The sequence below is a fragment of the Aythya fuligula genome, chromosome 6 (assembly GCF_009819795.1).
Source record: "Aythya fuligula isolate bAytFul2 chromosome 6, bAytFul2.pri, whole genome shotgun sequence".
Lineage (NCBI taxonomy): Eukaryota > Metazoa > Chordata > Aves > Anseriformes > Anatidae > Aythya > Aythya fuligula.
Window position 1 is genome coordinate 36,977,621 of NC_045564.1, and position 20,747 is coordinate 36,998,367.

The 20,747-nt window shown below is 46.3% G+C and overlaps 1 protein-coding gene across 7 annotated transcripts in view; it reads left to right on the plus strand.

Annotated features, from left to right (window-relative positions):
* Positions 1–616: 616 nt before the first annotated feature.
* Positions 617–20,747, plus strand: part of MBD5 (methyl-CpG binding domain protein 5) — a 126,123-nt gene continuing 105,992 nt past the window's right edge. For all 7 annotated transcript variants that reach the window (XM_032189794.1, XM_032189795.1, XM_032189796.1 and 4 more), the window contains exon 1: positions 617–641. The gene's annotated coding sequence lies outside the window, so the exon portion shown is untranslated. The remainder of the gene's footprint in view (positions 642–20,747) is intronic.

The following is a 20,747-nucleotide window of genomic DNA, read 5'->3' on the forward strand; positions in this document are numbered from 1 at the left end:
CGTGCCCCTCCCTCCCCTTCCGCCCCTCCCTTCCCCCATCCCCTTCCGGGTGCGCGCGCGCGGGGCCCTCTGGGAACCCCCCCCCCTCTTCCACCTCCCTCCCCTCCCTCCTCCCTCCTCCCTCTCCCCCCCCCCCCTCCTCCTCCACCACCTCCCTCCCCTCCCTCCCCTCCCCGTCGGCGCATGCGCGCTGCCCGCTCCCCGCTCGCCGCCCGGCCGCGCCGCGCCGAGCCCCGCACCCGAAGCGCGGCGGCCGCTGACGAGATGCGGAGCGCGGGGGGGGGCGGGGGGCGCCGGGCTTCACCCCGTTAAAGGGACAGGCCGACAGTTCACCCCCCCCCCTTTCCCTTTTCCCCCTTTTTCCCCCTGCACCCCCCCTTCCCCCCCCCCCTTCTCCCCTTTTCCCTTCCTCAATTCCTCCTCTGCTTCCTCCCAGCCCCGCGGGCGGCGGCGGCGGCGGCGCCTCAGTCGGGTTCCCCCCCCCCCCACCCCCTTCTTTTTTTTTTTTTTTTTTTTTTTTTTTTTCTTTTTTTCCTTTTTCTCTTTTCCTTTCACCCCCCACACCCCCCCCCTCGCTCCCCTCCTCCCCCTTTATTGCCCTTTGTGTGCGCCGCCGCCTGCGCCGCCGGGGGGCCGCCGAGGTGAGTGCCGGGCCGGGCGGGGGGGGGGGGGGGGGGGATAGGGAGGGGGGGGAGGGAAAACAAGGCGAAAAAACGCGAAAAAATAAAGAGTGGAGGGGCTGCTCGGGGAGGGGAGGGGGTCTACGCGGCGTGGGGGGGGTGTTTTTGTAGGGAAAGTTGGGGAACAGGCAAAACGGGGGGGGCTGGGGGGGTGTATGGGGGGAGGGGGGGTGTATGGGGTGAGGGGGGTGATGAGGGGTTTGTGGAGGTGTTGGGGGGTCCTGAGGTAAACGGGGGTGTGGGGGTGGTTGGGGGTATGGGGGGTACCCCGAGGTATTGGGGTGGCTGGAGGTGGGGGGGGGTGTATGGGGATATAGGGGGTTTTATGGAGGTATTGGGGTGGCTGGGGATGTGAGGGGTTAGCGGAGGTATTGGGGTGGCTGGGGGTAACTGGGGATTCGCCGGGTACACGGAGGTATCGGGGGATCCGGGCATATAGGGGACGGCCGGAGGTATCGGGGCGGCCGGCCCTATAGGAGCTGGCTGCGTGCATTGGGGTCCCCGGGGTCTGCCCCCCGCTGGGCCGCCGCCGGTGGCCTCCCAGCCGCCAGCCCCGAGTTACCCGAGCCCAGGCCCCGGCCCTACAAAGCCTGGCAGCCCCCCTACAACCCCGTGGCCGGCCCTACGGCTCGCCTGCGGCCGGCGGCAGCGCCTGGCAGGTATTTTTGTTGTCATCTCGCTCGCCACGGCCTTGTGCCGCGAAAGGCCACGGCTCCCCTCCAGCCTCACCGCCGGCGGCGGGCCAAAAGCGTGGGGTTTGCACCCACACCCGCCCCGCACAGCCCCGAGGCGAGGGGACGAGCTCCATCCTCGGCGAGGAAACGCCGGGACCAGCCTGCCAGGGGCTAGCGGAGAGCCCAGAAGTAGGAGTCCGGGGCAGGAACGCGGAGTTGAAATCAGGGACACCCCCCCCCCAATGGCAGCCCGGTGTTGACGGTGAAATCGCTGTGGTCTGCTGGTTTCTGGAGCTTTAATGGCGCTCTTGGTGGTTTCGGGGGGACGGTTTGAGGGCTCGGGGTGTTGAGCACCTCGGTGTATGCTGAACCGTGGAGTAGGCCGTGAGTATGTGCTTGGTTGGGGCATGGCAGCTAAATGGAGGTCAGCAGCGAGCGTGCGTCCCCCCTGCCTCACGCGGGCAGGAGACCCATGAGAAGAAACCCTCTGTGATTGCTTTGGTGTCTCTGGTTTCTAATTTGTGCATAAATACCTGGGTGTTGTGAGCACGCTGTTTGAGGTAGCTGTAGTTTGATCGGCGCAAGGAGCGGGAGCGATATCTGTTTGGGCCGGGACTTAAAAATATCGCGACGAAGAGTTGAAGCCGTAGCTGTAGTTGTTTCAGTAGTTTGCCCGTAGTTTCCTGTTAGCAGGAGCAAACTAGTTGCCTTGGGTTTTAAACACGTGGTTATCGCTTTGCCAAAATTTTGGGTCTTCAAACCCAATGCCTGTGCGTGCAGACCCCGTTCTTTAAATGTGCGGCTCTCCTCTTATTTACTTTACTACTTGCAAGAACTGGACAGCAGCAGGCTGTCCAGGAATAAAGGACAGGGGGTTGTGTTTGTCATAGCAAGGCTTCTTTCTCAACTGGAGGTCCCGTTGTACTCTCATCTGGTCGTGGGAAGCCGTAGCAGCCTCGGGACTGTGCTCCCAGTCCAAGTGGAGCTGCGGGTCTGCGTAATTCCTGCTTTTCCACGGGATTGCCTCCTACAGAGGGGTCTAGGGCTAATTTGGGGCGGCTGTCACAACAGCCTGCTAAGGACTGAAAGAATCGAGGCCTTCAGCTCGTTTTACGGAAGACGGCGAGTTATCAGCAGCTGTAACGGAGTTTTGTGGGGCTTTTTGAAGCTCTTTCCGCTGCTGTTATCAGTAGGTACTTACAGGCGCTGGTTGCTTCCAGGAGAGCTTTGTGCATCTCTTTCCATGAATTGTCTTTTGAGCAAAGATTAATCTCTAGAGGTAAAGTTCTCTTTGGGCCAGGCGTAGATCTGTCTTTGGAAACCTTTCCTCAAAGTCTACCGTTGTACCATGTACGCGTTGTTGTCAAATGTGTTCGTATTTGGTCTGAGGAAGGGGGTGTTTAAAGAGCCTCTTGCTTTTTGACAGAGTTCTTGCAATACTTTAACTTTTCCGTGCTTACAGTCCTCTCGTTACTTGGATCTGGAGGGATTGGGCTTGCTTTTTGTTGTAAAAAGCACCAAGGATGTTGGCGTAAGCAACGGTCCGCTCAAAAACGGGATGCCTCCTTTGACTCTGGGGTTTATTTGACGTGGTTTATCAGTCGGTTGTTGGGTTATCTCTGGTTATTCATGGTGATTCCTTGTTTGTCTTCAGTACCTTGAAGGTCTGTAAGAGCAGTGCTTGTGTCCGAGCCCGTAAGGTGGGAGGGTGGCCCCTCGTGCCCACCTGGGGCTTCAGGGGCCTCATGGTCCCAGCAGCTCATGAGAGAAGGATCTCGTCTATAAATGGCTCAGGACACCAAATTTCGAAGTGACTGGGCTTCCTTTTCAACAGTGCTGTTAAAACTTGCGAAGAGCGGGGAGATCTGGTCCTTTGGGGTCTGCTGTGCGGTTTGGGGCTCGCTTTGTTTGTTCCTTTTTAAGGACCCTGTGTTGGTTTCTGTATTATCCCATCCCAAGTAAATATCAAGAGTTGCCTTTGGTTTTGATAATAAAAAGAGATGGGATACATTTCTGAGTGTGCTAATGTCATTAAGGACCTTCTTTGTAAGAGTGATCTGCGTGTTTGAAAGCACGGACTTTCGTTGGCTTTCCTTTGTGATTATTTTGGGAACGATTAGGTGGCATAATCCTGCTCAGTCGGTTTCAGATAGGCCTGCACGAGAACCAGAGCCTGGATTAGGAACAGAAATTTGGAAATTAAAGCGTCCTGAAAGCTGTGGAACTGGGGTTGAATCAGGTGGGAAGCTAATAAAGAGCAGCAGATCAGAAATGAAGCAGTGCTGACTCCTTTCCAGTCTCCAAATTCCGAGTTGGTTCGTACTGTGATACCTACTTGCTGATGAGTTGTCTAGAAAGGAGCTCAGACTTGGCAGATTTTTTAAGTCAATTAAAATTTGTCAAAACCACATAGAATACAAAATTATAAAGTGTATGAGTACATGGGCTTACATGGCTAGCTATGTACACAAATGCATGTGGGTATCTACATGCAGGAATATAAAAAAGAAGTGTCAGAACTAGATAATTTTAACTTCTGTTTTAAACTAAAGCAATTTTGAGGCTCCAAAGATCTGCGTTTGCAGTCTTACCTCGGAGTTGTTGTTTTGATCTGGCACATGGCAGCAGGAATCAGTCATTACCATGAGATGGCTATTCATAGACCTTTGTGAAATGAGTTGATCATCTCGGTTTATCTGCAGCCTGACAGGTGTTCCCATCGCAAAAATCTCCATTACCCCCTGGCCTTCCCGTGGGGATGACTAAGGAACAAATCACCGAGGGTGCCTTTGAGTGCCTCTCTCATCTCCAGATGTTGGTTCACTGGGTTTGGGGCTTTGAGGGTGTTTTTTTTTTTTTCCCTGAATAGTCTGTTCTGAGAGCTTTAAATTTACTTAAAACATGGAAGCATTAAAATGATTGGGAATTCTTCATGAGCTTTCTACCAACTTCCTTCATCAAAGAAGCAATAGAGGACTTTGTTCATTACTATGGTTAAATTCTTCAACTTTTTAATTCTTTTGCAGGAAATATTTTTAAAATAAAGCAACCAAAACAATGCTTTAAAAATTCTTACCTTGTGACAATATCTGGTAACTAAGACCACAGCAGCACTATGCTAATTACATTATTCCCATACAATGTGGAGACGAAGCCCAGGATTTATTTTTATACATACATATATATATAAATTCTTTTAATTTGAGGTTAGTCTAGATTTTCAGTGATATTAAATCCTGGATTATTTTGGTAATTTACTGAGGGAGGAGTAATCTGAACCGTAAATAGCATCTTAAATACAAGGGCCCTTGGTTCGCAGAATCGGTAGCATGGCCTCGCTGAGAAAAATCCCCAGGTGGGGGAACCAGAACAGTTGTCAATTGTTTGCCCAACAAATCCTGTTGGATCAAATGGTGATATTCTCAGCCTGTAGATAAGGAGAGGCTTGCAATACTGTTGCCTTGTACCCGGCTGCCAAAGAAACGAGCACGGCCTGACTTAGGAGAAGAGTAGAGGTCAGCCAAAGAAAAGGTAGGCCTATAGAACGCAAGCAATTTAGTTTTTCCCCCCCAAAAAAATACATTAAATTTAAATTTTCCAATTTTAGAGATTTTATTTTTCAATTCTAGTAGATGGTTGCCAACGCGTTATTTCGGATCGCCTGTTATGGCCTACTAAGCTCTTCATATAAACGCGTTAAGCGCTTTTGTCTTCGTTCTGCAGGCTTTAACCTATATACCAAAACCATGCTTTCATACATGTATGTGTATACATGTACACGTGTATGCCTGTATATATTTATGTTCCTGTATATACCCATTTGTTTGATAGCCCCACCAGAAGGAGCACAAATTCACTGCGTCCTGGTAGGGCTCTGCTGGCGCTGGCTTTTTCTTCACGCTGTGCACCCAAACTGCTTTCAGGCTGGGGGCACAGGGAGCTGCTGCTTTCTTTTGTTACTTTTAAGGCTCAGATGGAATGAAGACTTCCGTGCTTAGTTTTACATAAGCATGCTGATGATTTCATGAGGTAAAATTTATTTTCTGTGTACATAGAAGATGAGCAGAAAAGAAAGTTTTTGCCGGATCACTCTCCGGTCCCTAGGGGAGATGAATTTTTGAACATCTGTTTTTTCTTTTTTCTTTTATTTTCTTTTTTCTTTTTAAGAAGACCTTGCAAAAGTAGGCAAATGACATCATTGACTAATGACATGGATTAGTCAAAGGTTTGTGGTGAGCCGATTTCTTAGAACGGAGCTGCCTTTTCTCCTTCACGGTTTATGGGACAGAAAGGGGGATGTGTTGTCCCCTTGTAAGCCTTGTGAGGAAGAAGCTTGTCTCAAATGTGTAATTTGAAGGGTCGGATTCAAGGGGTAGACGTGTTGGAGCTGCACTGAGTTTCAGTTGTGTAGTTCTTGAGCATGGCTTCTTGAGGTGAGGAGCGCTAAGATCTGCTGGCACTGACTAAATTTGATGTATTTTGAAGTATTTTTGAAAAGCTTTTTTCTTCATATCATTCCATTTTGCAAGCAGACGATATATCTTTGCTCTAAGACATTCTGGTTGGGTTTTGGCTTTATTTTTCGTCCCTCCCCTCAGAGCATGTTTCCTGAGGACAGCCCCATTTGAGAACATGCAAGTCACGTTCCTCAGAGGGCTCCCGCTCATGCCACCTTAGGAAAGGTTAGGCTTTTTTACGATACTGTTTCAAAATATTTTCCCTTCCTGAAGGTTTTGTCACACAGGAGTTCTTGCCGAAGGATTTCTTGGCCGTTTTAGAAACTGTAATCTAGTTAAAAGGTTTGTTTATGCTTCCCATCTCTGCTCTGCTGATGGTATTAGAGCGCAGGCCAGAGCCAGGCAGCGAACTGTTTATAACATTCAAACTTCAATTAAAGCTGCAGCCTGCAGTTTACTAAATATCAATATGTTCGGGGCAGCTGCAAATAATTGCCAGAAAGGATGAAAATAGCCTGGTAGCTCAGGATTTCTCTCTTTCTCGGTCTGTTCCTTTGAACTTTTTTACTTGTTATTCTTTTCATATTTAGAACCTCGCATACATTTTCAGGCTGAAAAATGCGCTGCACTAAAGGCTGCCCATGAAAGACTGAAATCTATATTTGGGGCTGCATCTTTTCAAGGCAAAGCAGGAATTGATTTCGGGGGAAGTTTTCTCCTGCATAAGCACCGTGGAATATGTTACTCCCTATCGAAGCAGGTATCAGGATACTTCTGCCACAACCGCGCATGGGCTGCTCTCCGAATTCAAAGCCCCCCTGATCCCTGATTTTTCCTCTACTCAGATAATTTAAATGTTTAGGGCTGCGAAGTCCCACCGTCTCAGGATAGCGAGGATGTGCTATATTTAATGGGAAGTAACACGATTAGCGTCTTGGGTTTTGTGGGTTTTTTTTTTTTTTAGATGTGAACTAATAGCATAGCTTCCATTCAATGCTCTAAACTTCGGGCTGATGTTGGTGTTTAAGGACGATATGTTTAAAAATATGTGAATTGTTGGAGCCTTTTAAATCATGGGTGATTTTCCTTGGCGTTATTAGGCAGTGGAGCAAGTACGTGTCTGTAGGCCATCTGAACCGAAGAAGCAAGCCTTATCTGGCCTGTAGGCTATTGGTTCCTCACCTCTGTTTTAAAATTAGTAAAATCATTTGCAGCGTGATTCATTTCTAAAAATTACTTGTCCATCTGTGCAGAGCGTACTATCTATAAAGTTGCAGTGCTCGCTGTGGTGGTGTGGATGTTTTTGCTGAAAGCTGGATTATACTTCTGACATCTTTGTTAGGGTTTTGCATCGCTCCTTGGCCGAATTACTATTCCTCAACGATACATGTTTATTAGGCATGTAATTTGGGGTATTTATGATATTGCTGTGTAAGGTGATTTTAATTTTTTGATTTATCAGTCAAATACTTTATTTGTACACTCGATATTTTGTGATTAAAATCCTGTATGATAAATAAGCGGGGGAAAAAAAGGTTATTTTGTTTTCACCGATGTCAGGGCGTGGATATTTGTTAAGGGGTGCTGGATAAAACCCTAAACCTGAATTTTTCACGAGTTCTAACTTCACTGAAGGTACTGGGGGAGTGAGCAGTTCCAACCATGTAATGATCTCGTAAGCTGGTCGTTAGGCGACTTCTTAATCAGCTGGTATGTGGATTCCGAGTGGATCACCTTACATATTTAGCTTTCTTCCTGTGCTTGTGGTTTTTGCTGGTCTTTTTCCCATGTTCCTTTTTTTTTTTTTTTTTTTTTCCCTCAAAACTTCAGTTATGAATCAGTCTTGATCATTTTTTGCAACTCACAAGTCCGTATCTGATGTAAGATCGCAGCTGAGAATCTACAGACACACGAACTTGGGGAGCATACCCCACAACTGAAAAATAAGCAGCAAATTAAAAGGTAGCTTAAGTCTTTTTTTATTTTTTTTAATGCAGAAGGAACTTAAGAATACATTATGCAAGTGAAAGCATTCCTGTGTGGTAGGACCTACATAACTTTTCTTAAATAATAATTATCAGAGCAATAACGGTTAGAAAATTAATGCATAAATCTTGCAGAAGTTGTCTACGTTTGTTTTTTTTTTCCTTTTATCTGAAAACAGATAATCTGCTTTCTCCAAGTATTGATCTATTCTGAAGAAAACTAAGTTTAACTTTATTTGGTTTTGGTTTTTAAGTTATGGCTTTGAAAGAATGACCTGAAAACCATTTATCCTGCGGTGCAACTGTTGGAAGTATATTATGCGTATTCTTAATGTTAATGCTTTTAACAAAACAGTATGAAAGGCCTTCATGTTCAGCTTTTGCTAATTATTGCAAATAATTATAATACTAGTATCTGTACATCTACAACGTTTCGGAGCTTCTATTGTAAAAAAAAAATGAAACAATACTCTTTAGTTGCTGTTTTGGTAGAAGTAATCAAAATCGGTATGTAATATAACAAAATTTTTCATGTAATGGCGGTGAATGTAAAATTATTCACTGCTAACTACTGGTGAGCCTTAAACTGAAGGTATCTTAAAGCACCTCCAGTTATCAGTGTCTTGGTGACAAAGCTCCCTAGCATCACGGAGACTCCTAGGTAGTGTTCTGCTGTGGGCTCTGAAGGTCTGTGCAACAGAGGTCTCCACAGGCAGGTGCTGTTTTAGGATTAGGTTATCCAAATACTTGCATTCATCAAAAATCTGCAAATAATTACTGCCTTTTTAATCTCTGCGTTAATCCTGTCCAGTATAATCCACGGTTTCTCCATCCCTGGCTTCCTCTGTACCTCGTGCTGCGTTTCTGTCCCGCATGAGCTCCATGGCACCGACTGTCCCTCGTCATAAGACCTTGAGTGTGCCTGAGTTTGGAAATCCACAGCAGAGAACGCATCCCCGGGTAGAAATATGTTGACTTTTGTGAACAACAAGCAGGCTGAAGCTGCCTTCGCTGGAGGAGCGAGATGCTTTAAGGGGTGGATGAGCATCCTACCACCGTGTGTGAGGTTGGGCGCGCTGACTACATGGGAGGCAGAGTCTTCTGCTCACCATCAGAGAGAGGGGATGTGGACCCGAGAGCCCCTGGCACATCGTGGGCAGTGAGCAGGGACAGGGAGGTGGCCAGATCGTACGGGAGGGAGCTGGTGGCCTTCCAGGGACACAGGTAGGGAGCCCTGCCTTTGATTCTCACACAGCATCAACTAGGAAGTGCTGCTCAATAACAGGCTCTGCTTAAGAGAGAGTCACAGGATGACTTGATCACAAAAGGGAAATAAAGAGGCATCTGACTGCTATCAGGCTCATACATAAATTCACAATATTTTTACTAGACGTGGAAGACTTCAGGTTGCTACAGTCTCGATCATCAGACAGACACGGATGGCAAGCCCTGTTGTTTTCAAGCGACAGTCACTATCAGTAGGAAAGAAGCGCTTAAATATCTTGAGGACTTTGGCCTAGATGTTTAGGTTTCCAGGAGTGAAGTCTCTAGGCAACTAAATGCATGACTTGGGTCCAGCTCTCTGCTTTGTCCTCCTCTGGGTCTGTCTCGTGGCTGTGAGTTCGGCTGGGGGGGGAGCATCGGAGAGCTCTGCCATAAGCAGGTCTCTTTCCAAAGACCTACATGTTTAAGTTTTCGTGAGGCAAAGCATCCCGTCATTATATTCTGAGAAGGGTGACTGAAATGCTCAGCATACCTTCTCTGGCTCTCCATCATTCTGTTTACTTTGACTATATTCCTTCTCCTTCGTCTCTAAAGTAAACATTTCTGAGCCACTGCTGTATGTGCAAGTGGCTTTTGTTATTTATTTCTGAACCTCCCCATTTTTTAATGCATCTTTTCGACATCAGATGACCAGAAGTAAACACAGTATTCCTAGCGAGGGGAAACCACTGATTTATATGGATTATTATAATCCAACATCACGCAAGCAAAATCAAAAAATAGTTTGACTACCTAATGATTCAGAAATGCAGAAGCGTTGCCAAAAATTTTAGCATTTGTTAGCTTTGCACTTGAGCAAATGCATTCTGGTAGAGAATTTAACTTATTTTTTAACTCTTGTCTTCAGAGTTTCAAGACTGTGAATTTATTTCACAGAAACAGAAGCGTGTGCTTTACAATTAATAAAAACATGAGAATTATTTTTAAAATGGCTCGCATCTTCCGTTTCCGATTAAGATTTCCAGGCACATATAGAGGGACAGACAGTCTTGTATTGGTTACAGACAAAAGTCTTTTATTGAACAGGAGCCTTAACACGCCGTACGCTATCTTCCAGTTTAAGATACTGGCCCAAAGCATGGCTTATGCCATAGGAATTAAGCTCGATGTACCTTAGTGAGGAAATAAGTGCCCCTTGAATAACATTTGTACTTCGTCAGAAATAGAAACAAATATTTTTGAGGACCCTGAGCAGAAGTAGGAACCAGATGTGTTGATATTTAGTTATTTATTTATTTTAACAGCCTACATTTTAAGAGTTATTTTCTGATCCCTCTGGATGAAAAGGCTGCCTAGTTTGTGTGCCTCTTCTGGACAGTGTCTTTCTGCGTGCTTGTCAATCCTCCTGGAGCCCTGGTATTACAGTAATGCAGAATAATGGTAATAATGAGGGATTTTTTTTCATTGACTTCTCTGAGAATGATTTTGGACTTAATACAGTGGAATGATTTTAAATAGTTCCGTAAAGAATAAGAAAAGAGAAGTGATAATTTAGGGTGAACAGTAGAGGAGATTTCTAATAATGAGAGAAACTTGATTTCTAAATTTAATTTCTATTGGACAGCTTAAATTCCAGTTGCTGATGCTGTTCTGTGTCAGTGTTTGCATTGGCTAGAAGGGAATGTCTTTGAACTTAAAAGAAATGAACTTATTTTTTTTTATCCCTTTTTTCCTGTTCAAGACTTTAAGTATTTTGGGAGAGTATTTTATTTTTTTTAATTTATGTTTTTCTCTAAACTGCAACAGCTGTACAGCTTCCTTATAAATAAATATTCGGATACAATTCTGCCAAAAACACGAGAAAGGGATTTGTTCAATCAGCTGAAATAAAATTTATCTGCAAAGTAGAATCAAGTTAGGTATTTTTCCCATAGTTCAGTATCTGATGACTACATTAATAAGTAATTGTTTTAAGTTAGAAAAACAGACTTAAGAGGACTTTTTTTTTTTAATTTAGATTTTATATGGCAATGCACTGGCCGATTGACTATTTGACTTCGGATGGATGCAGAGGTGGGTGGATCTAACAAAGTGATAATGCCCGTTCTGCAAGAAAAATAAATGCACCATCAGCAGCTGGATTAATCTGTCCCGATCCTTCTTGTTAGGTATTTTTCTCGCTATTATGAAATAAGAAATTTTATAGTCCAATTTGGTTTGGATTAAAGTGAGGCAAGTAAACTTCCCCAGCGTTTAAGTATGAGATATTAAATGGGAAATACTTGGAGATTTGGAATGCTCAAGAGTGCTGGCCTCGCTTTTATTTATAAACAGGGAGTTTTACGTTACTTTTATGTAGCTCGTACTCTGACTTTAAAATAAAGTAGAATGCTTATCCCACATAGGAAAGTAACACACGTTCTGTGATCTATTAATGTTTTGTTGGTGGTTTTGATACTATGTACTGTGATCTGGTGCTACCATTTTAATATTGGCATTAATTTAAGAGTTAATAACACATTTTCTGTAATAAATTTAAAAAAAATGGAACTTCTAAATAATTAAAAAAAACAAACAGCTGTGTTTCCATAGAGGAGAGAACTGCTTTCCTCACTTTGAGTAGCCTATGTTTGCGTGCGTCTGTATGCGCCTTTTTGGGGAGCTGCGTGATTTGTTAGGATTACCTGATAGAGCTCCTTCCCTTCAGGTACTGGATGGGACTTGCGCATCTCGGAGAGGTGAGCTTATGTCTGGCAGCAGAGCGTAGCGTGTTTTCTCTGTGCAATGGAAAAAAGAAGTTTATGGCTTGGGTAAAACATTTTCCTCATTCCTATAGAGACCTGTGTTTAGTGTCCAAAAAACTTTTTCATAAATATAACTATAGAATACCTAAGGCTATTCAATTCATCTTTTCAAGGGCAAAGGAATTTTTTTCTTTCTTTTTTTGATTAAATTTTTTGAGAAGGGGAGCTGTCAGAACTAACTTTATAGTTTTTCCTTTGTTGAATCGTCACTCTATAAAATTTTATTTTAGCAGATTTGATACGAGAAGCAAGAAAACGATAGACTACAAGTAGGGCACAGAAGAAAGTTGCAGGTTATTAAATCTTTTCCAGGAAGAAAGGAAGTAGTTCAGCATGCTCACAGAGGTTCCTGTGTCAGCATTTGGGAAGCCTGGAAGAGATTATCTGCAGCCAACAGTAGGTAGCTCCGGACAGGATGTGGAGGGAGCACTGAGCCACCAGCGTGAGGGAGCTGGAGGTGAAGAGCTCCTGCTCTTCTCCTCTTGAATGCTTGTGTATCCAAAGACATTTTAATGGGCTTTTTGCTGTTTGTTTTTCTTTTTTAACTTTTTGAGAGTGGATTTGTCATTATGGAGCAACGATAGCAACTCGAGCAGATAAATTAAACGTTCGTTTGCTTGTGGGGGCGGTGGGAGGAGGTGTTTCTCCTTCCCATACTGCTGTCCACATCCGTGTATGTTCCATTCAGAAGATTTGTCCCTCTCTTGAAGGCATGGGCAGTGCTCACAGAACTGGATGAGGATCACTGGGCCGCTGGGCTCTGCTCACAGCGCCTGCTGTGTGCTCCCCGGGATGTGTGCTGCTGTCCGGGCGTATTGCTGCCCACACACCCTGGTCCGTGCCCTCCCTGCCCGTGCTGCCCAGCTGGATTTTGCAGTGTCCTGCAGCAGAGCTGTCGATTTGACAGCAGCATTTGCAAAAACAACAAGCACACGTATTAGCCCTCCTCCCAGCCTTGTGAACTGGTAATGCTTCTGGAACGTGCGCTGCAGACTGCGGGGTGTGTACGTCCTGAAGAGAGGAGCAGGTGGAGCCAGATACGCCGTGCTGAACTACGGAGCCTGTAAGAGCAGTCATGCCCTTGCCAGTTGAGACTTGCGTTGGACTCGCATGTATCATGAGCATTATCCTCTCCTGAGATGCCGTTCGCACAGAAAAATTGTTGGTTTGGGTTCAGGGGGATGGCCTGGCTGGGTGCTTGACTTGTGCCGACCCCCTGTGCTCATGAGGGTCAGTACAGCACACGGTAACGTTACCAAACACGCCTGTGCAAAGACCCACACGAGTGTGAGCACGCAGGGATCCTGCTTGCAGAGCCCCACACCTCAGCTGTGCTGTCTGTGACCCAGATGTGTAGAGCTGCATCTTGCAGTTGTGCCTAATTGCTGCTTTCTGAACCACTGTAACCAGTCGGTGAGGTAGTACGCTGTGAAAGAATGTGTTTGTCCTCCTTAAGCTCTCTTGCACAAGTGTTTCCCATCACCTTTTCGAAGCTCGGATACAGCTGGTTCAATAAATCCCTTGGTTCTGCCTCCCAGACGGTGCCAGAACCCAATTCTGCCGCTGTCAGAGGAGCTGCACCTGCCTGGGGCTGAAGGTCGGTGTCAGCAGGTGACAACCTGATGGTCGGTGAGAGCTGGGGACCCTGTCCCACCAGCCACGGAGACTTGTAGAAGGCACTGGCTGCTCTCAGAGTTACGGCAGGCTGGAGAAATGGGTTACACGCAGCAGCTCCTGTGGCTCCTTCTGCTGCGAGGCACATAAAATGAGACGAAGTTTTGCAGATCTGAATGCTAAAGATACTCGGGAGCTTCTGCAAAGTTGGTCAGTCGTACGTGGAGCTTGTCTGACAGAACACCGCTTCTCGCTTCCCTGGCTAGATGAAGGACAAGTACTACAGCAGCCCAAAAACAGGTGGACGTTATCCAAACCCCAACAGTTTGGGGATGGGGCGTGTGCCATAGGAACTTGTCATTTCTGCAGTCATGGAGACGCTCGTTAAAAGCGCCACACGCAGTCTGCAGTTTGCTGACAAATGACAAACACAACGAACGCATCTGAAGTGATAGCTGGCTGCGGAGAGGATGGTCTTCGCTGGTTTGATGGTGTTCGCATCTGCGCGTGAGATTTCAGTTGTGAAGATTGCTATCTGGTAGCACAGGTCTCTCTTAACCGTATTAACTCTCTTCCAGTAACGCTTCTAAAGAGCTCGTGTTGGCAAAGTGTGCAGTTTCACACAGCTGGGACGATCTACTCTTGATTTATCTAGGCCATGATGGGCCTGTGCTTTCTGAACACGATTTTTAAGAGGAATATTCCTGCTGTTCCAGAGGATTTTGCCCACGTGGCACCTAGGTGACCACAGAGCCCCTCATACGGCCAAGTTTCAATGACAGACCTGTATCTATAGGGTGATGGGCATTTTGTACCTCAAACCCTGGGTGTGCTGTGCCCTGCTCAGCACCAAGCACACGTGGTGCTGCTCTCGTGTGAGCCACACGTGGGACGAGCACTGCTTAGCAGCGTGGCTTTGTGCTGGGGGCTTTGCCTTGCGTGATGTCCAAGGAGGAGAACATCTCTTAGAAAACCTATTGGTGCAATAGGAAGGAGGATGTGCTGTTCTCTTGGAGGGCTGTTGTTTTATTTTGTTACGTGCTGCTGTTACAGAGCCTTAGCTGCTTCAGTAGCAATGTTAGGAGCTAGGTACAGTTTTCTGATTCTTCCTCCAGCACTTAAAACAACGTGTTTACAAAAAAAAAAAAGTTTGAAAAATAAATCATTAAATTAACCAAAAGTATGTGCAGAAGTATTCGGTTTCTTGTCCACTGGTAAGTTCACAGTTAGAACAGCCTGGTAAAACAAAACCAGATGCAAAGTTGTGTCCTTGGCGGAGTGCTACGAGGAGCCCAGAACGGCTCCTGCCTCCTGCACTGGGACCTCCGTTAGGTTTCTGTGTTCAATGGCTTCTCTAGCCGTTACATCAATGATGTAATTGACCATTTTAGACCTTAATTTCTATTTTTAAGCAAGAGAAAAGTTAAATTTTTGCTGTTGGGTTATGGGAGCATCTCGTGAAGGAGCATTTGTCCTCTGACCGGTTTGGATTCTAAAGCCAGAATAAATACTGGAGGGAGAGCATACTAAACTTATAAAATATCAACCCGAGCAGAACAAAAGGATTCTTTCTATCTCCTGCCTGAAAAATACTCCGATTCTTCCCCACCCCCAACAGAAGGGATAAATGAACAAAGAGTTCAGCTGAACTAAGACAACAACAGGCACGGAGAAGGTAAAGAGAAGCCAAAAGCGGAGGGGAAAGCTGAAAAGGAGGGTCATAAACGATTTGTTGCGTGATACGCAGGTCGTTAATGCTGTTAATGATTGAGCTGGGGGTTGGGGGCTACAAAGGGGTAGCAGACTGCTCCGGTCAGGAATGCCACCGCGTCTGAGGGCAGCGGGGTGGCGGCGAGGCCTCGAGGCCTGCCAGCGGCCACAGTGGGGTGACAGCAAGGCCTCGATGGCTTTGGGGCTCTTGGGAGCTTCCCCCAGTGCCCGGACTCCTCCGATGCTCATAACTATATGGCACGGCGGAGTTACCGCTGTGATAGGGTTACAAGCAGCGGGGAAGTTGACAGAAATATGCAGCACTACTCGCTGGACCTGTAAATCTAGTCTGGGAGCTGGGGTTGGTTTTTTGTCAGTGCCTTTTTTTTTTTTTTTTTGGGTTGTTTTGTTGTTGTTGTTTTCTAGGGTTTTTTAATAAATGCAAACTTCCTAAAAACGACCGATAGTTACGTATTGAAATTATTTGCCCTTGCTTTCAGCCCGCCTTAGTGGTTACAGAGGTCAGCAAAACAGCGTTTCTGGGAGCTTTGCAGTTAAAGCCACCCAGTGTCTTGCATGCAAGGTCCCTCCAAACTGTAATGGTTTTGTTTAAAACCCAGAAGTCACTTCCCCTCTTCTACCCCGTCAGTACAAAGCTTGCAGCTAGCACTTACTCAGCTGCAGCCCTGGCTGCTTCTCCTCTGGTTTTTATTTCGGCTCACTGACTCAGACTCCTGGGTTGTGTCCCTAAGGGTGGTGACCTTAAAGAGGACTCGCAGGAGCGCTGCGACTTGCTCTGCGTTTTGTTTTGCTGTCCCAGCCTGAAATCGTACTGCTGCCGATCGTAAACCTGTCGTGCCAAATCTGGTCATGAGGCCTGGGTTTAGAAACCCTGGAGGAACCTTCCAGGTTCCCTGTAACAGAGACGGAAAGAGGAGGAATATGCAGGCTTGGCATTTCCTTACAGAGGAGGCTCTTCAGTTTCCAAACACATTGCTGGTGCTGTGCAGCAGTAAGATCAGCCTCTGATCTGCGTTAACATCTTAAATAAAAGGATGTATTTTTCAGATGTCTTTCGAAGTCACAGACCCTTCTACACTCTTTAAGAGCTCTTGGACGTGCTGCTGGCATGGCAGGCCCTCCAGTAGGCTGCTGGAGTTTGGCTCGTTCATGCAAGCCGGTGAAAAGGTGTATGTGAGCAGTACCTGGTGTTGAGTGTTACAGGATCTGGGGAATAACCAGGTTAAAAAGAAGCTGGAACGTGCCGACCGCTGTAGGAATGCTTAAACGTGACAAATTACCCTCCCCCCTGCCATTTGTGGAAAAAGTCATTAGCCCAAACCACATATTTGTACGTGCTTTTGTTTTACCTACTGACGAGCCACGATCTGGGGCAAAACATGTCTGAGTGAAGCTCTTGGCATATTCTACATGGGAATTCAACTACGAGCGATGTAGCAAGTTAGCACAATTTACATTAATTAGCAAAATTCATCAGCTGCCAGTCAAACTACTCCGAGCTCCAGTTTTGGATCTGCAAGTTCATGCTGACTGGGGTAGCGTGAGTACAGGAACCAAAGCGCGGTGGCTGCTGGCTGCGAGCTGTGGCAGAAATTCGAGCTGGCTCTTGCTGTGAAGGTGAGCGATTGCTTGCAAGGAAGCTCCTGACGCTTGGAAGTTGTTCCTACAGCAAACTGTGGTGGTGTTGGGTCCGTGTTCCCTCTGCTTCTGGCTTGTTACTGGCTGGGGCTGCTTTGCTCCTTCATAACTTAACCCACAGGATGGTAACTGCAGCAGAACAGTAATACAGTGATGAATCCATCCGTAAAATACAAGTGTCACCTGGTTTTGTTTTCTTCCGCAGAAGTTATTCAAGACTTTATGTAAAACATGGCATTAAACCTTCGTGTACAAAAGCAGAGATCCACGTAGCACATTGCTGCGTGAATTCAGAGTCAACCGTGAACAAGATTTGGGGGCAATAATGCTTATTTTCCCCACCACACTCCCCAAAAAATCTCCTTCTAAAAACTTCTGAATTTTGGCAGCTCTTTAGACATTAGGAAGAAAAAATGCTTGTGGCTGAATTGCCTCTCGCTGGCGTTTGCAGGTATCATTTAGGAATGTTTTATGGTACACTTGCACTCTCCTGCAAGAGACACCGTATCCATACTCATAAATAATTTGTGCTGCTTCTGAACTGCCCTCCTTTAGAACCTGCTTCGCTAGCAGGAAGTCCTGAATGAAAACCCACTCGATGAGCTTGGGTTCAGCAGGTAACTGGCGAGCATCTGCATCAGGAGCTGGGTCTTCTGTGAAGCCGCCTCGTGCCATCCATCAGCTCGTGGCAAAACAGCCTCCAAATCAGCCTTGGTGTGTCTCAGACCAGGCACTGCAGGTACCTCCTTGTTACACCTCCCCAAAGCTGCCCTGGCCACCCGCAGCCTTCTCGTCCAGAAGACAGCCAAAGCTGTTGTCCTGGCTTCAGCAGAGCGCAGGGAAGATGCCCCAGGCGGCCACCTGAACCTGGAACAAAATGCTGTGTCAGCATTTATCCGGGGCAGTGGACCTCACCAGGGTCACCCAGACACCTGCTGGGCTTCGGTGATCAAGCACAGCACAGGAAGATTTTCTGGCGTTAAAGCAGATTGTCTCAATTCTGGAGTTCTTCTTTCTAAAAAGAAGCCTTCTTCCTGCAGGAGAAATATTAGAGAAAAGTTTTCTTGAATCAGAAGGTGTGTACAAAGCTCCCACCCCGTGGTTAACAATTACTGCTGGTAGCGAGCTGCTCAGGTAAGGCCAAGTAGTCCTGGGGAAGAGAGGTGTAGGAAGTTCCCGTTGCCTGCTGTAGTGAAATGAGGAGAACAAATGCCCTGCTTTAGATGAGAGCTTGAATTATAAACAGCTGAGGGAAGTTCTCCGTCCCACAGTAGTGTTTATTGTCCAGGATGTGTATTCGTGTTCCTCTTTGTGAGGCTGCCTGGCCAAAGTTCACCTGCCTGCTGGGAGCCTTTGACGTTACCGGTGGAGGGTGAGGTAGGTTCCTCTGACACACGGTCCCTGTAAACTCATGGGTAAAGGAGGCTGAGCTTTCTGTCTCCTTACCTGGAGCATCCGATTCTTTGCCACAGCCACACTGCTGCTTGGAAAGCTGAGCACTACTACGTGGGGTCGCTGTGGTCCTTAGTGAGCTGGGAGCTGATACCTCTGGCTGAGAGATTGAACTTTCTGTAAATACTCGGAGATGAACCACACCTCGGTAGGTTTCTCTTGTCTCTAAGAAATAAGGTTTCATGGATTTTACTCTTTGGTAGTCTGCTTGTTTTCCTTCTGCTGAAAAAGTTCGTATGAATTACTGAAGTAATTTATCCTGGTGAAGTTTATCCTGGCTCGCTGTAACCTCTGAGGGACGTCCCAGGCAGGCACAATTCTCAAGGCTTTGCTGCAACAGCACACAAACCCCTTTTTTGTAAAAGTAATGGGGAGAGTTTGTCCCAACCAAACAAATTCTTCGGGAATGGTAAGGCTAAATTTTCTACTAGCATCTGAACCTGGATCTGTTTGTCCAGGCTCCTGAGATGAGCGACCACCAGGAACATGCCACAGGTAACAGCTCTTTGGCTGTAACCTTCAGTCTTGCAATGAGGTCCTCTCAATTCTCCCTACAAAACCTTTTGGGTATCCTCCTTTCCCTGTTGTTCCTCCTAGTGACTTGATTTTCCTGGCCCAGAAACTTTAGTGCTACTACTTTGAGGAAAGGCCTTGAGCATCTTGGCGTTCGTTAATGTTTCTACGTAGGGAATCATTAGGAGGAGATGGCAACTGTGTGTTTTTGCATGGGTTTGTTGTTGGGGATGGGAGAGAAAAGGCAAATAAAAAATCTGCCAGTTACTTTCTGCTTCGGTCAGTGCTCGTGCTAGTTCATAGAGAGCAGAGCTGAGTCTCAAAGGGAAATGGGAAGAGAAGAGCTCCGACACGAGCTTTTAAGGGGCTGATCTCCTATTTTCTGCTGAGCGCTCAAGCGGCTGCCTAGGAAGCCTGCAGCAAGGCAGGCTGGAGCTCTCCTTCTGTCTGCCCAAAGCCCACCTCAGCTATGTGAGGTCTTCATTTTTTTTATTTTATTTTTTTTATTTGTTAATGATTGCCTGGCTGTGGGGAGGAGGCACAGCCCCGGGTGTTGAGCTGCGGGCCTCCGAGGTGTGACGGCAGCGTGGTTAGGCATACCCCAAGCAGCCTGGGTCCAAAAGGCAGCAACCTGCAGCAGAGCAGGCTCCAACACGCTCAAGCCACTCTCGCAGGCGCTCCTGCTGCCGCCTTTTTCCTTGCTGTTTGTACCCAAGCTGGGGAGATTCAAACTAGGTCATGTCTGTCTGTCTGTCTGCAGCTACGCCCTGGTGTTAGCAGAGCAGGCATACCTTCGGTTTGCTTTCCTCTGCCCAGGGAGTCCTCCCTGCTTTCCCTCCCCACCCTGAGAAGGAAGAGTAAATGCGAACCCAGTGTGGATCAGAGCAAAATGCTTTTTGCTGCTTTGTCTGATAAGAGGAGGAATTTATTCTTGCTATTTTTAGCAAGGGGAAGGCAAGAAATGGTGTTCTCCTGGTTTTAGGGAACTGGGAAAGTGGAGGGAACACCTGTGTTCATGAAATATTTAATTATGAAAGTTCAATTATACCATTATCGTCGCGTAGGTAAATTCATCTGCAAGATTGAGCTGTCCTGGTTTATATGGCCAGGATCATCATTATGTCTCTGCGTGGACTTCTCTGAAGACTCTGTGCAAGTCCCAAGCCTAAGGATGCATTTCTCACGTCCGCATGTAAGGTCTGCAGTAATTTTAGGCTATGGCAATTATGTCCTAAGAAGTGTGTGTTTATTTTTTAAAGGCAGAAATAACTAGGTTTTGCTGGAGTCCATTCATATTCGCAGTGGCAAATGTCCAGGCACCGTTCTTTCTGCCTACGTCCCTTCCCATCCTCCAGTCTGCACATTTCTTTAATGAAAAGAAAATAAACTTCAGATACCATATCCAAATGCATTTCATCGCTACAAAGCGCAAGATAAGCGAATAGGAAGGGAGGACTTCAGGTAAAAATCATAACATGAAACCTAACTCCGTCCTGCTTGGAGCACTCATTCCTTATTTGTATTTTCAGTTTAAAATACACATTTTTTTTATATATCTATATTATTTTTTTGTGTGCTAAAGCTACTTCACAGAGGAGAGAAATCCGAGCAGAGAAAGTGCTTTATACCTGTCGAGCTTTTTTGTGTGAAATTCAGTAAACTGCGAGCGATGTTTTCAGCAGATAGGAATTTGGGAAATGTATAGGTCTTTCAGGAATGCGTGGCTCATGTTGTCATAATCTCTCCGTGTACCACGATCCAAACTTTGCGTTGGAAAATGCAAGTCAGATGTGTTGCCGTTAGTTTTTTGTACGCTGGCTGTGTGGCTGAGCCCTCAATGATCTGTAATAATATGGCTGGTGCTGCGTGCATTATATAACAACGGTGGTGGTGCTTGGTGGCTTTGGTTTGTTTGCCTTTTGATTTTGTTTGTTTTTCGGCGTTAGCTCTCGATCAGGTGCTAGGAAGATTTGGT